General features: G+C 40.0%; 1 protein-coding gene across 1 annotated transcript in view; it reads left to right on the top strand.

Annotated features, from left to right (window-relative positions):
• The window catches only part of Moxd1 (monooxygenase DBH like 1), a 78,373-nt gene that overhangs the window by 3,282 nt on the left and 54,440 nt on the right, over positions 1-20,651 (top strand). The gene's annotated exons all lie outside the window — the stretch shown is intronic.

The raw sequence follows: 20,651 nt of genomic DNA, 5'->3' as shown, positions 1-20,651 counted from the left end.
TGTGTGAGTGTGTGCGTGTACTTCTGACTCATCAATACTGCCTCCCACTCAAGCCTACACACAGCACTGTGTACAAAGTGCACATACATGTACTCAGCTGGGGTCTATCTTACAGATGATGTAATCTTAGACCAAGAAGGAAAACAGCTAAGTTAGACAAATTATCAACAGAAATTATGAAAATCCATAGGAGGGAGAAAGGCAAGTCCAATTGCCATCAGAGTGTTTATTTTGTGCCAGGAAGTGATTTCAGTATCTGGAGTCTTGGCCATTATTTGGTCTATTTATCTTTATGTTAAAAAAAAAAACACCCCCAAACACAGTAGTTTAGCAGGATCACCATTATTTGGCTCAAAGATAAGTAATTTGAGCAGGGCTTGGTGGGAACAGCTGTGTCGACTCTCAGGCATGTGGTTAGGAGGATCTGCAGGCTTACTCACCTTATGCCTGTCTGGGGTTGAGGCTGACTGCTGGCTGGGGCCTCACTCCGTCAGTTCTGTGGTGTGACAGTGGCCTCTCCATGAGGCTCTTTAGTTTCCTCACGGCATAGGGGCTCATCTCAGCTTGGACATCTCCAGGCACCCACATAGAAACTGCGTATGTACAGCCTTCAATGACTCTGTGCTGTTGCTATAGGTTCACAGAGTCAGAAAAGTGCATGGACCCCACCTTATCTTGGTAACAGAATATATTCGGGTGTCCATTTTGGTAAAATGGGTTCTACCACGCCTATCCCCATCCACCATGCCTCCTATTGCCACCGTCACTTTAGACACTTAAGTGTACATACCTGCTCCATTTTGACATTATTTACATCAGGAGACAAGGTTCATTCATTGACAATTCCTTCTGCTCATTGTGTTCACTTCACCCCCACCTCCAATCGCCAGGAATTGGTAAACTGTGGTAATTTCCCCACTTCCCTGTTTAACCACTCAGTTTCCTCTCTGTGTACCTACTCCCAGTTGTTGTTGTTGTTGTTTGTTTGTTTGTTTGTTTGTTTCTATGGTTACCCATCATTTATACAGCTTGGAGCCAAAGGGACGACCTGTAGATGAGAGGGTGGCATTTTCTGGCTAGCTTACACAGATTAAAATTAAATGAATAAAAATCAAAATTTGGATTCCTATGAGTCAGCAAAGCAACAGGCTTAATAACTCTTAAAACTATACCTGAGACTCAGCATGGTGGCACACATCTGTAATTCCATCACCAGAGGGGCTGAGGCAGGAGGATCTCAAGGCTGAAACCAGTCTGGGATGCATTCGATGCTGTTTCCAAACAAGCAAACAAACAAACAAAAGAATGAACAACACCTAAACCAAGAGACCTGTTAGTTATGGAAATTCACTCTGCTATTTTCTGACCCTCTGAGGTATTGTCATTTGTATTTGATCAGCTACAATCAAAATGGGGAGGAAAGGAAGGAAGAATTGCTGTGGAGGGAAGCCTGCCTCTGGGAAATCTTCAAGCTGAACCATAGGAAGGATGAGCTGGGAAGTTTACACTCCTGGAAATGGCCCCTGTGGGGTGCTGGGCAGGTCATTTTCTGTTCTGCCTTTCACAGCAGGACCCAGGCTGGGTGGGAAACACTCTGTCCTTTCCTGCTGGTGTCTCAGCGCCACAGTGTTTTGTCTCCTTGAACCAGCCCAACTCTCATTTTCTCCGATGGATTCCTGTCCTTCCCTTGTGCTTTGCCCCTTTGACACAACAGCTCCACCCCCCTCCAAACCATTTAGCAACTGTGAGTGTCCCTTGGAAGCCAGCAATCCAGCTGATGAATGCCCAGTTTGTGTGAGCGAGACAAGAGAGCATCATTGTCGGATGTGCTCTTGATTTGCACAAAAATGGACTCACCCTTCCTAAGGGGGTGGACATCACCAGTGAATGGAGCCCGACACATATGTCATCACTTGTGGTAGCTTTGCTTGTTGGCCCATTCAAACACTGAGGCCCTTCTGTGCGGAGCAGTGTCTTGAGCATCTGGGTAATTGCTGCCGGGCCCCTCCCCAGGAAGTGCCTGCGAATGATCTGAAATCACAGAAAACAGTAAGCATTCTTTGTGGTTAGCGATGTGCTTCTTTTTAAGCTCACGCCAGCCAACTGCAACAAAGCAACATTGGCAAAGCAAACTGGAAGTGCGCAAGCCTGACACCGCTCAGCTGCAGCTTTGTTAAGAGATATTTATATAATCTTGGGAGGCTGCTTCCCGATTACCAGATGAGGAAGGGACCTTTCCACGCTGCTTCTTGCTCTGGGCATTATGAATGAGGACACACGTCCCACTGTTCAAATACAACATGATGGACCTCAGCGGGAAGCTGTGTACGTCTAGCAACAACAGAAGAAAATTTCGTGATTAGCCTGGGGAAACGAGTCGATCTCACTGCTAAAGAAACAACGCACCTGGATTGACAGAGTTCAAAATTTTGGGCTACCAAAGGCAGATTTGGGGAATCTTGGATGGAGAGGCCAGAGTTCACTTCAAAGAAAATAAATCGTGGCTGATTGATTCATAGTTTGTATAAGGGTGCTCTTAAAGTTGCGCTCTCTCTCTCTCTCTCTCTCTCTCACACACACACACACACACACACACACAAATAAATTCATTACACACTACAGAGTTTCTGGTGATGTTTGATCCAATAATAATAATAATAATAAATAGCAATAATAGAAACTGTACACAGAGATGTCTCACAGTGCTTCCCTGTAACATAAAATTAATCACCAGTAAATAACTTTCAAATAGAAAGAACTTTGAAGTAGGAAAAAATAATTTCTTTAGGAAACTTCTTCCAAATTTATATCGTGTGTGTGTGTGTGTGTGTGTGTGTGTATTTAACTGCCTTGTTTCATGCCTGGGAGAAATAAATCACAGAGCATGTAACATGACTAGAGAAAGTAACACATAAAGCATAATCTCTTTCAAATCCATAGTTTTCTAATTGTTTTGTCTTCTGAAACAGGGTCTCTCTATGAGGTCCTAGCCATCCTAGAATTCACCATGTAGACCAGGCTGACCTTGGATTCAGAGATCTGCTTGCCTCTGCCTCTCAAGTGCTTGGTTTAAAGATTTGCAACACACACCTAGCTTCAATTTTAAATCTTTTTTAAGCCTGTCAAATTCTACAGTTAAAAAAAATTGTTTGAAGGACTACACATAGCAAGCATATGAACAAAGATTGTTGCAAAAGCAATTGCAGGGTGTCTGCTCACTAAACATGCTTCCTGCCAAGTCTGATGACCTGAGTTCAATGCCTGAAACCTACATGGTGGAAAGAGACAACTAACTCTCAAAAGTTGTCCTCTGGCCTACAGATGTCATATATGCGTACAGCTCTCCTCTTCCCCGATAAAAATGTTGCAGAAACATAATTTTATTGACTGTGCTTCTGGGATCATCAATTTGAGTGTAATGTAAATAAATAATATATTATGAAAGTATTATTTGTTTGCATGTTCACCCAGTCCAAAAGTGATGGCCTTTTCACGGCTTTTGCAGGTTAAATGTTGCTGGCTTGTGTCTTTAACTATTGCCTTTTAAGAGTCCAGTGTTTGATGGCTTCCTTTCAGGCTTCCTGGCCAGCATCCTTCTCTCCCCACTTTGTAGGAGAGGAAAGCAGGCCCTGAGGAAATTGTTAAGTGACTTTTTGGAGGTCATACAGAGCCTATAGTCATTTCCTCTGAATCCTGGTTCGCTGCCATTCATTCTTCCATAAGAAGTCTCCATAAAAACACATTCTACCTTCTTTTTCTTTTTAAATGATAGTACATGTGCTGTGAAGTATGTCTCTTACTAATTTTATTCCATTTTAAATGTCACAGACATGCATTTCTATGATAGGATTTTATATGCCTCGCATTGTGAGTGATAAGTCTTTTAGATAGCTGTCTGTGTAACTTTCAAAGGGCCCATTTGAGGCCAATGTCTTATGTATAAACCCTGGATTCCAGGTAACACACCCTGAAAATCATCGATGGTTTCCATACAGCTGCTTCAGGGAAGGGCTCACCTATAGGCGGAGGATGTTGAGTCTCTTATTCTTCCATTCAGACAACATTGATTGACAGTTCTAGATGCTGCGGAGGGTCACATCATAGAACCACATAACATCAGGAATCTTATGAGCTTATGTTTTAGAATAGAGGTTTTCATAAACAAATACTTATGAAAAATATCAGAAAGCGAGAAACGTTGGGCAGAGAATTCAAATGGAGGGATGTGAGAAGGTGTGGCTGTGTGTTTAATTCACTCCATGATGCTAACAAACCCTAACAGGAGGAAAATAAGTGCCATGAGTATTGAGGATTGTCTTTGGCAGTTGACTGTAGTATTCCCAATGTGAACATCATACAGCCGGAAGAAGGCAATCTTGCTGTGAATAAAGAACTCAGAAGACCTTGAATGTAGGAAACTATTTACCTGGATAAAACATAATGAATTTGCCCTTTGTCCAGAGGGAATGTGGGGTGGAGGCTGAAACATGATTAATAAAAACTCAGAGCGAGAAACTGCGGTTCAGTCTGAAGGTCAGAAAAGCAAAAGAGCCAGCCATTAGCTCTTACCTTTACCTCAGTCCAAAATGGCGATTCTACCTCCAAGAATCTCAGAATGAGACTGAGAGCTGTTTCCTCCTGTTTTATAATCCTCTGGGATTAAAGGCATGCACCACTGGGATTAAAGGCATGCACTGCCCAGTTTCTATGGCAATTAGTGTGGCTCTTGGGGTTAAAGGTGTGTGTTACAATTGCCTGGTCTGTAAGGCTGACCAGTAGGGCTGTTTTACTTTTTTGATCTTCAGGCAAGCTTTATTTATTAAAGTACAAATGAAATGCCACTACAGAAGGCTGAGAGGAGAGGAGGGAGGGGAAACTGCAGTTGCCATATAAAACAAACAAACAAACAAATAAATTCAGAATGTTCTAAAAAATAAAAATAAAACAAAGATAAACATGCTGTAGAAACTATTTGCAATCCAAAAAAATACTTGACCACATGACTGACTGTCTCTCCATTTCTGCTTTGATATCACAGAGGTAGTAAGTAAGCTTATCCGGGGTCTTCCAAGTTCTCGAGATGGTGTTTCTGTAAGAGCTTCTTTATTAGCCTTTAGTATTTGTTCTAGCTGATTGCATGAAATTAGAGAATTAAATACCCTTGAGAAGTTACATCAATAAAATAGCATGTGTTTGACAAAGATTTTCATCTTTTTATATGATATTTTAATGAAAAATTAGAACTCTCAGTTTCTTAGAAGAGTTTTGAATTTCTGCTTTCAAAAAAGTCTTTCTCTGAACAAGGAAGTGTATATGGAGGATATAGAGGGAGGAAAGGGAAGGGAGAAGTGATATAATTACATGGTAATAACAGAAATAACTAAATGTCTGCCTGCAAATGTCATGCACTGAAGCCCACTTATAATAATTGTTGACAGAGGTTTTTGTCCTGCCTGGTTCCCAAAGCTGTTCAGCCCCAAAGAAGCACACAGAGATCTACATTAATTATTAACTGGTGGGCCTATTAGCTCAGGCTTCTTATTAACTCTTATAACTTACATTAACACATAATTGTTGTCTGTATTAGCCACGTGGCTTGGTACGTTTTATCAGTGAGGCATTCTCATCTTGCTTCCTCTATGTCTGGGTGACAACTGCAAATGCAGCCTTTCCTTGTCCCAGAATTTTCCTGTTCTTGTCACCCTATCTGTACTTTTTGCTTGGCTACTGGCCAGTCAGCATTTTATTAAAATACAAATAACAAAATCTTTACAAGGTACAAGACCATTGTCCCACAGCAAAAATGTCCTAGGGTTTCTTTTGTTGTGAAGAGACACAATGGATACTCTTATATAGGAAAACATTTAACTGAGGTGGCTCGCTTACAGTCTCAGAGATTCAGTCCATTATCCTCATGATGGGAGGCATGGTGGCACACAAACAGATGTGGTGCTGGAGCAAGAGCTGAGAGTCTTACATCTTGCAGGCAGCCTGAAGTCAATTGAGACACTGGGAAGTATCCTGAACATAGAAAACCTAAAGTCCACTCCCACAGTGACACACTTCCTCCAACAAAACCATACTCACTTCAACAAAGCCATACTTCCTAATAGTGCCATTCCCTATAAGATTATGGGGGCAAATTACATTCAAACTACCACAACAAGGGAACTGATGACCAACACCATCATATAGACACTGGGTATTACAGTGGCCCAGAACAGACAGGGATTTATTTTATGCCAGATTATAGAGTTTTGATAAAGCTGGTGAATAATTGAAAACCAGAAACTATATCCACCAGTGACTGGGGACATAGTTGGTACAAGGACTTGAGTTTGTCCCTTGGAACTCATGTAAAAAACCCAGGCATGGTGTCAAGCTTGCAGTCCCTGCTCTAGAAAAGTGGAAACAGGAAGGTCTCCAAAGCTTGCTGACCAGTCAGCCTCACCTAGCCTGTGAGCACTAGGTCCTAGGGTGAAATACTGTCTCAGAAAGTGAGGTGGACACAATCCTGAGGAATGACACTTGAGGGTTTCCCCTGGCCTCTATGCACATGTGCACACACTTGCAAAGGCACTCCCACCACAATTTCAATGCCTAGGTACCCTCCTCACCCCATTCCTAACTGATTAAGCTGGCATATGGATACAGATGCCTGACGTAAATCCTGTATGAAGGCAAGTCTGCTAACTGTTGGTTTTCTGTGGTCATGCTCCATGACAGAAGTCATGGAAATCAAATTGCTGTCATTTGGAAGATTCCAGGCAGAAGAGTTCATGTAAAGCCATTTCACAGTGACCTTTTGATGGGCTAATACCAGCTTGGCTCTTTAACATTATTTTTTAAAAGTGAAGCACAAGGTGGTTGTTCTTAGCATGGGAACACTTCTGAGACACATTTAATGAGTCTGTATGTAGTTCTAAGCATTTCTTCAAGAACAAATGCTTGCAAAAAAGAGCAGTGACTTTTGCCCTTTGAGTAGAAGTATGTTTGAAAATATGCTTAGCAAGGAATCTTTCTTCCCTTCCCACCAGCCCTCTTTATAACTACACACTTTTTGCTGGCCTGTACCAGTTGCTGTATTTCTAAGCAACAAGAAAATCTACCCCCATAAAGTGTAAAGTGTATGGTATGCATTGCCACAAGCTACCTCATTTCTTTCATTATTAATTGGAGGTCCCAGGGCTATAATTTCACCAAGAAAAGGATTCTGACGGGAAACTTTTGATTACGCTCAACAGTAATGCTTTCCTTTGTATTTGAAAATATTCTCTAGTGTTTCTCATTACATAAAAAGATACCATTCCCCTCCCTCCTCCATTCTGCAAGATTGCTAATAAGCCGTGAAAATGCCCTCAAGCTATAGTTGCGAGGGAGGAGGAGAAGCTGTACAGGAGTGGTAGATAATTAGCATCTTATTAGGGCATGGATGGAACATTGGTGTTGATGACTGTGTCCTTGCTGCCAAACCTCCCTGAGGTATCAGGAACACTTCCATGCTCTTGGCAGGACCTCAGGAAAGATGGCTGAGTACAGCTAAGAGCAGGGAATCTTCTAGACTGAGTCCGAGTTTCAGCAACTCTTGCTGCTGATTTCTTGTGTGGCCTTGGCAAACTGTTACCCCTCTCTAAGTGGCAGCTTCCTTTTGTGCAGGAGGTAGATCATGTTCTTTAGCTCCTGGATTTTGTGAGGATTAAACAACATAGGCATTAAAGTTCTGAGCAGAATATGTTACATGCAGAGGTGTATAAATGAGAGATATGATTATAGTGATTCAGTAGTGAATTGTGGGAAAAGTTAGAAGATTTCACAAAGACAAACATCCTAGGTTTTCAGCTTGGGAAAAAGGCATTTAAACAGATAGGAGGCTTGGGTAGTAAATACCCAATGAAGTATTAAAGCAAACTTCAAGCAGTTAGGCAGTGATTGTTGGAATTATTAATGTCTAGATGGTATGGGATAATTGTCTGTATTCTGTCAATCATGTTTTAAATAAATGCTGATTGGCCAGGTAAGAAGTATAGGTGGGTCAACCAGATAGGAAGTAGAGGCGGGGTGATGAGAACATGAGTATTCTGGGAAGAAGGAAGCTCTTCCCGCTGTTCTTCCCAGATCACTGAAGAAGCAAGATGTGAGCTGCCCCACTGATAAAGGTACTGAGCCATGTGACTAACATAGATAAGAATAATGGGTTAATATAAGCTACAATAGCTAATAAGTAGCCTGAGCTAATGGGCCAATCAGTTTTATAACTTATGGAGATCTCTGTGTGATTTTCTTTGGGGCTTGCCGGCTGTGGGGAACTGGGCAGGACATAAACCCCAACAAACCCAGCCCTCATGTTACAACTAGAGGCAAACTTATTTCTGTAAACGTAATTTGCAGACAGCAACTGCCTTTTCTTTTACATTTGATTTCTTGTTCTTGTAGTTTGAGGTCTTAAGCAAATGATGCCTCTGAATGGTACAGTAAAGCATTTTGCAGGGTTTCTCATTGTATCCTAGAAGATGGAATAAAATATCAAGTTCATTATAATCACAAATGTTTAATATCCATACCCAAACGGGATATCAAAATGGCCATCTTAAATTTCAGATGAGGGCTTAAGAGACAGTGGTACACTAGAAGAATGCAAGGAAACCAAAGGCTAAATATCTGTCAAAAAATAAAGCAAAGATCAGCAATTTAGTTGAATAATGCTAACTGTAAAGTGTACAACTTTATAAAATTGTACTAAATTGGGTTTGTGTGATAAAGACTTTGTTAATTCACTGGGTTATGTTTTAGTTCGCTATAATGTGGCTGGTAAACACAAAGAGGTCATATTTGTTAGTGATCTCAGCAATCAGAGGATGCAATATTGACATTGTACTGTGTCCCAGGCTGACCACACTAAAGGGCCCTTTCTAGGAATAATGTTTCTGAAGGCCATATGGGTAAATGAGAACATTCTATAGGTAGCTGAAACTTCTGGAAATTTGGATGTCCTGACAAATAGCTGGCAGTGTTTTCAGGAGAAAGCATGATTCAAGGACACAATCTTGTCATCCAATGGACAGACTTCCTCCAGAAATGTGGATGAAACTTCACTCATCATGCTCCAGAAAAGTTAAGACCCAGTTGACACCCCTTAAGGGGTAGAAGAATGCTCTAACTTAGTGTCAGTGTGTTTCTGTTGACCAGAGGCACTGACATGTAATGGGTGGCCTCGTGTGATTGTAAGGTCATGAACTTCATACTGCAAGTGTTCAGTACTGTGTGGCCATCTCTTAGAGATGCTTCTGAAGACCTGCAGAAACAGACGGACTAGGTGATGAATTGCTTGCCTCAAGCATAAGGGCTAGAGTTTGGATCTCCAGAATGAAGGTGAAAAGCTGAGGAGGTAAAGACTGGAGGGGTGTTGTGGCAAGCCAATTGAGTCTCGCTGGAGATTTTTAGAGGTGGATGGGACCCAAGGAAGGATATCTAAGCACCCCCAGACATGCACACACATGTGATAGGAATGTGTTTGAGAGAAAGCCTGCTAAATGCCAGCCAGGATTAGGTTTCCCTAAGAATTAGCTTCCAGCTACAGCCTGATGCTAAAGAGAGCCTCACTCCACATACATGCTTTCCGATAATCCCAAAGATGGATAGAGGAAGGTTTAATGTCATGTTGCTTTTTAAATGGCAGTTTTCCTCATGTCTGTGGATAGTTATGTATGGAGCTGGTATGGTCACGACAGAATGTCATTTCTAGCCCTTTTATAAACTTCAGTATATTTAAACATAATATGTGTTCATCTTTAAATCGGGAGAACATGGAAATAAGAACATTTCTCTTTCAAAGCAGTATTTGGAGGGCTTCAAGAGAAAAGTCAAACATGAATTTGTTAGGATTCTGAGCACCCCCCCTCCATCCCATGCATTGTTTTGGCCTTTCTTGGAGCACTTTCTTCCTCCTGACCTGCCCACTACAATATTGAGGTTGGCGGCTCACACTGAGTGTGATTTATCTCCAGCCTTTTTGCCAGCCTTCCCAGTACATGGTAGTTTTTGAAAACTCCAGTTAAACTTCAGAAGTAATCTTTCCTCTCTTTCCTCGATCCATGATCTAAACTCTATCTCCTACTGTCCTTCCTAACCTTAAAACCTGCTCAATTCTCTGCAGCTGACATAAGACCAGCGGTATTACTGAGAAATTCTCTTGGTCACTATTCTTGTGTTCTCCTCTTCATTCTCCACACAGTAGCCACAGTGATCTGTGACTACTTTACACACACGCGCACACAAACACATACACACACACACACACTCACACACACACGAGAGGAAGCAAGGAGAGAAAAAGCTAGGAGAAAAGGAAAGTAGGGAGAGAGTAAAGGGGACTAAGAAGAAAGAGTAAGAAAAAATAATCTGAATAAGATTTTTATCACTCTTTGGATAAAATGGATATGAGCTCTTCAGTGGGGCCATATAAAATCATTTTTTACAAATTAAAAGATGAAATAATTAGAAGAGGTAAAATAATGTTTCTTTTTAAAAAATTATTTATGTATGTATTTTTTAGGTATGAGTGCTTTGTCGGCATGTATACCTACATGTTAAAAGAGAACTTCAGATCCAATTATAGATGGTTGTAAGCCACCATGTGGTTGCTGGGAACTGAACTCAGGACCTCTGGAAGAGCCGTAAATGCTCTTAACCTCTGAGTTATCTCTCCAGACGAAATGATGTTCCTGGAATAATTAAAACTGAGACTTTATTTTCAGGATTAGGAACTAGAAATAGAAATGAAGGGTAAAACAATGAACTTTATTCTACATTTCTCATAATTTTATAGATTATTTCCATGAAAGTTGAAGTGAAATGACCCTTGTTGTTGACTCTGTGTGTGTGTGTGTGTGTGTGTGTGTGTGTGTGTGTGTGTGTGCGTGCTCGCCAGAGTGAAGCACTGACAGAAAACACACTCCTTGGGTGACCCTTTAACTAAGCCTAAGAGTTGATATTTTATTTATTTATTTATTTATTTATTTATTGTTTTTTTTTTTAAGAGTTGGTATTTTAGACTTCAGGTAGATATTTAATGACTGGTATGAGACTCACAGAGAAGTTTCTCAGATGTTGTTTCCTAAGCACCGTCACCTTGTATTTTTTTTTTTTGGCCTCGTATAGTTATTTTATTTTTTTAATTTATTTATTTATTAAGGATTTCTGCCTCCTCCCCGCAACCGCCTCCCATTTCCCTCCCCCTCCCCCGATCAAGTCACCCTCCCTCATCTGCTCGAAGAGCAATCAGGGTTCCCTGACCTGTGGGAAGCCCAAGGACCGCCCACCTCTATCCAGGTCTCCTAAGGTGAGCATCCAAACTGCCTAGGCTCCCCCAAAGCCAGTACGTGCAGTAGGATCAAAAACCCACTGCGATTGTTCTTGAGTTCTCAGTATTTCTCATTGTCCTCTATGTTCAGCTAGTCCGGATTTATCCCATGCTTTTTCAGACCCAGGCCAGCTGGCCTTAGTGAGTTCCCGATAGAACATCCCCATTGTCTCAGTGTGTGGGTGCACCCCTCGCGGTCCTGAGTTCCTTGCTCGTGCTCCGTCTCCTTCTGCTCCTGATTTGGACCTTGAGATTTCTGTCCCGTGCTCCTCTGTCTCTGTCTCCTTTCATCGCCTGATGAAGGTTAATATTCATGAGGATGCCTATGTGTTTGTCTTTGGGTTCACCTTCTTACTTAGCTTCTCTAGGAACATGCATTATAAGCCCAATGTCCTTTATTTATGGCTAGAAACCAAATATGAGTGAGTACATCCCATGTTCCTCTTTTTGGGTCTGGCTTACCTCACTCAGGATAGTGTTTTTTACAGCACATGGGCACAGGAGACCACTTCCTACGTATAACCCCAGCAGCACAGACACTAAGGGCATCATTGAATAAATGGGACCTCCTGAGGCTGAGAAGCTTCTGTAAATCAAAGGACACTTTCACTAAGACAAAAAGGCAACCCACTTACTGGGAGAAGATCTTCACCAACCCCGCAACTGACAAAGGTCTGATCTCCAAAATATATAAAGAAATCAAGAAACTAGACCGTAAAAGGCTAATCAATCCAATTATAAAATGGGGCACTGAGCTGAACAGAGAATTCTCAACAGAAGATCTTCAAATGGCCAAAAGACACTTAAGGTCATGCTCAACTTCCCTAGCGATCAGGGAAATGCAAATCAAGACAACTTTAAGATATCATCTTACACCTGTCAGAATGGCTAAAATAAAAAACACCAATGATAGCCTTTGCTGGAGAGGTTGTGGAGAAAGGGGGACACTCACCCATTGCTGGAGGGAATGCAAACTTGTGCAACCACTCTGGAAAGCAGTGTTTCGGTTTCTCAGGAAATTCGGAATCAACCTACCCCTGGATCCAGCAATACCACTCTTGGGAATATACCCAAGAGAGGCCCTATCATACAACAAAAGTATATGCTCAACTATGTTCATGGCAGCATTGTTTGTAATAGCCAGAACCTGGAAACAACCTAGATGCCCTTCAACGGAAGAATGGATGAAGAAAGTATGGAATATATACATATTAGAGTATTACTCAGCAGTAAAAAACAAGGACTTCTTGAATTTTGCATACAAATGGATGGAAATAGAAAACGTCATCTTGTATTTTGAAACTCCATTTTGATTTCTTAGGGAAGAAATTCCATTTGAAAGTTATTGAAATGGGAAAATTTATGTGATCTGCTTGTACAGCTTTACACAGCCTCCCGATTGTTTGGAATCAAGGGCGCTTCTATCACACAACAATGTTCACTATGCTGTCAATATTATAGCTACCGCCATGAATAGAAATGTGCGACTGGACAGACTTTGGAGAAGTAGAAACAGGAGAGAAACTGCAGGCACCTGTCGAAGGAGAGGATGCCGGATGGAAACAGTGTTTTCCCTCAAGATCTCCGTGCAGCTGTGCTTACATCCAGTTTCCCCAAGCTGAACCAAAGCCTATTCATATCTTTTATTTCACCCAACAGAGTTTTTGCTTCATCCTGTTTAACATAAGCATCCGTCAAAATGCTATTCTATAGCAGAGATTTCATTTCAGAGAGGAGGAAAAAGAGTAGCAATGAGCAAGAAAGCAACCGAACATCTGTGTGATCACATTTCTGAAAAAGAGACCTTAGCAATCCTGCCAGTTAGCAAAGCTAGCTTGTTGGTATATTATCTTACTTTGGAAATGACAGCCAGTGTTTCTGTTACCATATGAAATAATTGCTGTCGACTCCCTGCCAACTGCTGCTGGGGGGTAGCTTACTTTATTGTGTTCACACAGCATCTTTGAAACCCCAATTACACACTTCATATTTTTTTTAAGTGTAAAGTCTTCCGGGGGAAAATACCCTGTGAGATGATACTTCGGGAGGTGTACTTTCTTGTGACAGAGCCAAGGGATATCTTCATTGCTGAGGCTGATTAACTGACTTTTGAGGGTACTGGGTTTTGTTAGGAAAATAAAAACAAGGTCAATGCATGTTCAGTAAAATAGTCCACAGTTAGAATCATGACAGGACGGTTCGTATGGAAACCAGGCGGAGTGTCTGTGATAGAGTCAATGGAAACCCACATACAGTAATCAAACAAGTGAGGTAGCAGCGCATCATGTTTGTCCTGGAGAACATTAGCACTGACTGAGCACAGCCAAGCTTGGTTACTGTACATCAGCTCTTCTGTTTGTGTATTAATGACATCTGCATGTTTTTAGTCCTAAATTCTTACAGTTCCTGTGAAGCTATGGTTTCTTCTATTCTCTGTTACAAGGTACTCTTTTAATGAACTAGTGTGTGTGTGTGTGTGTGTGTGTGTGTGTGTGTGTGTGTGTGTGTATAGCATGGTGTAGTATGGGTGCGTATGTATATGGGTTTGTCTTTTCTTGACTTCTCTTTGTTGACAGAGGTTTCTTTCCTGCCTGGTTACATGGGTGTTAAGTCCCAAAGAATCACACAGAGGTCTACATTAGTTATAAACTGATTGACCCATTAGCTCAGGCTTCTTGTTTATTAATTCTTATAATTTACATTATCCTGTAATTTTTGTCTGAGTTAGCCACATAGCTTGGTACCTTTTTCGGTGAGGCAATCACATCTTGCTTCCTCTGAGGCTGTGTCATGATTGCAGACTGAGCTTACCTCTTCCCAGAATTCTCCCCAGAACTTCCTGCCTGGTTGCCACACCTATACTTCTTGCCTGGCTACTGGCCAATCAGCATTGTCCCACAGCATCTCTCCACCTTTTTCTTTAAAGATGTTGTTCAGAGTCTCTCACTCTAAATTGATTCGGTTCATTGATTTGGTTAGGCTAGCTGGTCCATGAACTTCAGGGATCTGCTTATCCCTACCCACCATGTCCCATCATGGTAGTGGGGTTAAAGGTGCATGCTACCACACCTAGCTTTTTACATGAGTTCTAGGGATCTGAACACAACTCATGCTTCTGCCGCAGGCACTTACTGGTTGAGCTATTTCTCTAGCCACCCACTGCTAACTAATCTTAATTAAAAAACTCTGCATATTGTTATTTTATGTTTATAATACATGCATTTATTCCATAGGTAATACATGGTATAATGGCTCGAGCATTCTACCTGTGTATTGTGAGCCACACTCCTATTCTTATTTTAAGCCCCAGACCATCATGCAATGCAGGAAGATGACTGAGTAATACATGACCTTCTTCGTGCAAGTGCAGTGCAGATGTGTATGGCTCCATTTGCTATGTAGAACAGGGAGTGGTCAGGGCATTGTTTGATTTGATTATCAAGATAGAAATAAAATGCAGTGGAAATGAACTGGGAAATTTAATATCCTAAGTTTTATATAGTATCATTTTGTTAATTTCAATGTTTAGGTCACTTTACCAATATTTGAATTCTCAATTGGCTAATGTTTTAGTGTTCCAATTTCATTTTTTTCTCCTGAGAGGATAAGAAAACAATGCTACACTTTTAATTAGCTCCCTGAACAATTAAATCTTTTCTCAAACTGCCGGGAAGGAAATTCATTAAATCTTTTTTTTTTAAAAAAAAAAGTTTAACTATTTTAACTTTCAGCCCTGATCTTTGTTTTCTTTTCCTATTTCCTTTGTTTTTCCTAGTAAGGATGTTTGAGTGATGCAAAATTTGAGATACGTTTTTATCCTTTATTTTCCCTTTTCCTCTCTTAATAAATTGCACTTGAAGATTTTCCAATGTGCCATTTTTTTTTCTGTGCAAGGCTAGCATCATCAAGGTTGTGCTTGGTTGCACACACACTTCCTTGTGTCCCACCAAGTTCAGTTTTTCCTCTAGAACAATGAGACAGACAATATGTATCTTTTTCTTATTTTTTTAAAAAATGTCCTCATTCTGTTAAGTAGTCACCTTGTAATTTCTCTCTCTCTTTTTTCCCCCTAAATTATGAGCTCAGTCTCCCAAGATAATTCTCATATAAAGGATAAAAGATCATGACAGTGTTTCAGAGTGTCACAGGAAGCTGGGAAGTAGAGTATATGGACCCAAATCCATTCCAGAACCTTCCATACCAGATCTTAAGAAAGTAATTGAGAGTAAATAGTAATCAACTGGACCACCTTTGTGTGGTTCTATTTACAATATAATTGACTGCTTTAAATGTAGAAATATGTAATTGGATTAGGAGGATTAGTTGCCCATTTCTTCACAGTTGCCTAGGGCTTGAGATGATTTTGCAATTTCTTGAAAGTATCATTTGACACAAGAATGCAAACAGAGAAATAAAGATTCAGAGAGGCAGTGATTGCTTCCTGCAGGGAGGGTCAAGGAAAATTGCAGTGGAAGAGAAAACTGCATGAAAGAAAAAGAGAACATCAGTGGGTGAAGTTAGGAGAGGGAGCATCTCAGTTCCATTCAGTGACTAAAGAGATGGAAAGGAAAAAATGTAAACAAGGCAAAAAGTTGAGGAAAGGTTAAATATTTAAAGAAAATAACACTCAGGGAACATATATTAAATAGCCACTTTGGAAGTCCAGGTTAGGTTAAGTTTCATGAAATAAGGACCCTAGGATGAAGATTTTATTATATTGTAGCATGGGCATTGAATCAAATGTAATGACATACTGAGAGAAACATAATGAAATTTCAAAGAAAACCTTAACAGAACTGTGTAATTGATAGAGTCTAAAATGAGTTGTTGACATGAATTAGAACAAGGTGGATTGTTTATTTTCAAATTCTAACTTAATAAGAGCAGAAGTTTCTGTACAGAGAAGAGTCATGGGGGAAAGTTAAAGATGAGAACTTTGAATTTGGGTTGTTGGAGGAGTATCTACCTGATCATTAAAGACAATCTGGACAACATATACAAGGGGTCCAGGAGTAGAAGTATAAGGTTGGATTCACTTCATTTGAAATCACAGCAAGACTTGCCAGTGAAATGGACTTTGGTGATACCGATTAAGGGTGACAATCTGAATGTTGACAGAGGTTTTTATCCTGCCCAGTTCTGGCAGTCATCAAGTCCCAAAGAAACACAAAGAGGTATACATTAATTATAAACGAATTGGCCTAGTAGCTCAGACTTCTTATTACCTCTTATAGCTTATTTTAGTCTATTATTCTTGTCTATGTTAGCCACATGGCTTGGTACCTTATTTGGCAAGGCAATGACATCTTGCTTCCTCTGTGTCTGGGTCACAACTACAGACTGAGCTTTCCTCTTCCCAGAATTCTCGTGTTCTTATTGCCCTGCCTCTACTTCCTGCCTGGTTGCCCCACCTATACTTCCGCCTGGCTACTGGCCAATCAGCATTTAATTAAAAATAATACAAGTGACAGGATAAAAGACCATTGTCCCACAGCATCTGAAGTCATTAGTTAAGGGATAGGAGTACACAATAGGGCCAGGGAACAACAGGAATAGACTGGACCTCTAACAGTGGGGTTCCTCTCTCTCTCTCTCTCTCTCTCTCTCTCTCTCTCTCTCTCTCTCTCTCTCTCTCTCTCTGTGTGTGTGTGTGTGTGTGTGTGTGTGTGTGTGTGTATTTCTTTGCCTTGCTTCTAAAACTTATTTCCAATCATGGGCTGGAAGAGAATTCAGTCCCTCATCATTAACTCTAAAGGTGTCTGTAGAATATCTCTTCTAGTGAATTGAACACACTTATTGAAATATGACTTTTTGTGGTTAGACTTTTTATAGGAAAATTGAATGACAGTTTTTCTATTGTTGACTCAAGTCAGTATATTAATGATATATAATGATATATATATATATACTGCCATGTATTTTCCAATTATTTCTGTTTTTATTTTATTTTTATTTATTTATTTTTTTTGGTTTTTCGAGACAGGGTTTCTCTGTAGCTTTGGTGCCTGTCCCGGAATTAGCTCTTGTAGACCAGGCTGGCCTCAAACTCCCAGAGATTCTGTTTTTATTTTTAAGAAAATCTATGCCTACCTCAATGAGACATATTAATTTGCAATTCTTAATAATGTCTCTCACACTGGTATCAGCATAATGCTGGAGATTTAAAAGTATGACTTAGAAAGAGTTCTTTTATTTTCTAGAGAAATTTAGGAGGGATTGGTATTAACTTTTCCTTAAAATATTTGATAAAAATTTAAGTAAAACCATCATGGCCTAGAATTTACTCTGTAGGAAGGTGTTTCACTTATGAGACACTTTGACTCTTTGTGTTCTCCTGAGTAACTTTTATTGGCTTTTGTTTTTTTATTTTTTTGTTTAAATTATTTCATATTTTTCTACTAAGAATTGCATGATGTTATAAACCTTGAATGTCTGTACAATATGATGTGAACTTTGACTTTCCCTATATTTCATTTACATTCATTTTTTTACTTCACCTGTTCTATGTGTTTCTTTTAGATTTAGTCTATTTTATGATTTAGCAGAGGTGATATTTTCTAGGATAAAAAGAAAGTAGGAAAAGAGCTCTCAAGTATCATGGCTGAAATTCTCACTAAATGAGAGAAGACATAGGGTGAGAGGGGTAAGTGTTGACATCTTGTAAAAATACCCTTGGTTGAGAGACCTGAAGGCATGTAGATTTTCAGTCATGGATTATCTGAACTAAATGCATAAACAATAAAACCATTTGGAAAGCTGAGGTACAAAGATGTCTCCAAATAAGCCTAAAACAATGGGAAAATGAGAAAATCATCATGGTGGCGAAGGTGTAAGTCACAAACAATCCCACACCAGTTTGGAATTATGACCAATAGAGAAGCTATTTATTTAAAGGGGAAAAACTTACAGATCACCATCCCAGACAACAACCCTCTACACAATCAGGAATGGAGCCTACTCACCGGAAGCAGAGCCAGAAGCCAGCACGAGCGCAGAGGGAAGTGGTCACTTTTTTTAAAGGGAGAGAGACCATGCCCCAGTGGGCTGGTATCTCAACGGCTATTGGCTGAAGGAGCGGAAGGAGCTCCCACAACATGGTGGTTATATTATTTTACATATAAATTTAATTTTAATAACATTCAGCCATATTTTAGTTCACTAATGTTGAGATTATCAGCTTCTTTTGACAATGTTATTAGGGTCAAAGCTTTCTCCTGTCTCATCCTGAATGCTGGGCCCACAGATAAAGGCACCATGTCCACTCCAGACTTTTTCTTTTTGGAAAAGAGAGTTTTATTATTTAAATATTACATAATAACAAGATTTGTACATATGCATAGATAGGTTTTAAAATGATTATTGTAGCTGGGTGGTGGTAGCGCACGCCTTTAATACCAGCACTCGGGAGGCAGAGGCAGGCGGATCTCCGGGAGTTCGAGGCCAGCCTGGTCTACAAGAGCTAGTTCCAGGACAGGCACCAAAGCTACAGAGAAACCCTGTCTCGAAAAACCAAAAAAAAAAAATGATTTGTATTTGTTTTTTAATTATTTTTGTTTGTTTTGGTTGTGAGCCTAGTCTTTGCTGTTTGGCTAAGATCAAGTGCAGTAACTGTTCTTATCAGTTGCCACTTCAGATTGTTTTGAACATTAGTGACTGCATAGACCGATAATTCTAGCTATTTGCGAAGCTGAGGCAGAAGGATTACAAATTCAAATTCAATACTGGGCTACAGAATAAATTTAGAGCCAGCTTTGGCAACTTAGTAAAATTCTGTTGCAAAAAAACAAGTAACAAAAACAATGTAAAAAGAGGACAGGGGAGAACATATGTACCCCTGTCCATAGTAGAGTACTTGCCTAGCATGTGGTACCACAAAATACATCATATCTACATGCATGCATAAATAGTTCTTATTGACAGAATAATGAAGGGATCTGCAGTAGTCCTAAGGGAAGCTTCTCCCAATTTCTCATAACTGAGTTCCCCCGAGAAGCCAGAGAAAAGTAGCTGGTAGGAATTAGCCCTGGTGAGCAGGACAATATGAATGGAAACTTGGCAAGCAAGTTGGATATCGTATGCAACTATGGGTAGGGGAAACATTTGCAAGATCAGAATAATTATCCTATACTTTGAACTGATTACATTTTGCACTGTGTTCATTTTTTTTATTTACAAAATGAATTGCATGACTAATGTAGCAAACTATGAGCTTGAAGGCACAGTTGGTCTCCATTTCTTCTTTCCTAGGCATTGGGATCTAACTGAAGGATTCAAATCTATGTGATGGAAACCATCACACAGGCATCATCATGGGATATGTCACTTAAATTATTTTCATATTTATAACCTAGTTTCCAAGGTCAGCCCTCAGGTTTAGCACACATAGGTAGTATTTTATGTAAAGCCTAATGTAATGAGTTTCTACAGGCAGAGAAAAGAAAGTAAAATAAAACCCACATTCCAGCAGTGGTGGCCACAATGAAGTATACAGACTGTGGGCTAGGGCTCACAGCATCTACCTGGATTATCCTGTACCCATGGCTTCATTCTTGTTTGCAAATGGAGAAATGGTTTCATGTCATTGATCTGACACTCTAAAGAACGAGTGAGTAGATGTACCAGGCTTCAGCAGCACCTTGAGCATTATGTACATAGAGGTTGCAATTGTTATCCCCACTGTAAAGAAAGGTTAGTTAGACTCTGTCAGTAATTGGAGTTTTTTTGTATTAAAAAATATTTAGATCTTGGATGTCAAATTTCTACATATTTGATAATTGTGTTAAAGTATACTAAGAATAAAATTGCCAATCGTCACTCAAGTGTTACTCTCATACATAGTTAAAGACTTTTCTTGTGTGCTATAATTTTTTTTGTTTGTTTTTTCAAAACAGGGTTTCCCTGTACTTTTAGAGACTGTCCTGAAACTAGCTCTTGTAGACCAGGCTGGCCTCGAACTCACAGAGATCACCTGCCTCTGCCTCGCAATTAAAGGTGTGCGCCAACACCACCCAGCCTGTGTGCTATGCTTTCTGAGTCCAACACAGCAACCAATTTTTCAAATATAACTTGATGTTGTTTATAGTAATTATAATTATGTTCTGGTATGTGTACTCTAACACAGGATGATCTCAAAAATGAAATATATTACATATTGAAAACAATTAAGCTATATATAAAACTTAGTATTTTGCGACAAAATGACCATATTTATTTTGATCCTTTTCAGTGTAATAGGCTACATGCTATTGAAAAACCTGCAACAGAAATACATGCTATGTCCATTTTGCTAGTG

The sequence above is a fragment of the Microtus pennsylvanicus genome, chromosome 1 (genome assembly GCF_037038515.1).
Source record: "Microtus pennsylvanicus isolate mMicPen1 chromosome 1, mMicPen1.hap1, whole genome shotgun sequence".
NCBI lineage: Eukaryota > Metazoa > Chordata > Mammalia > Rodentia > Cricetidae > Microtus > Microtus pennsylvanicus.
Note: the sequence above shows the minus strand (reverse complement) of the source record. Positions and strands in the feature narration are given on the sequence as shown.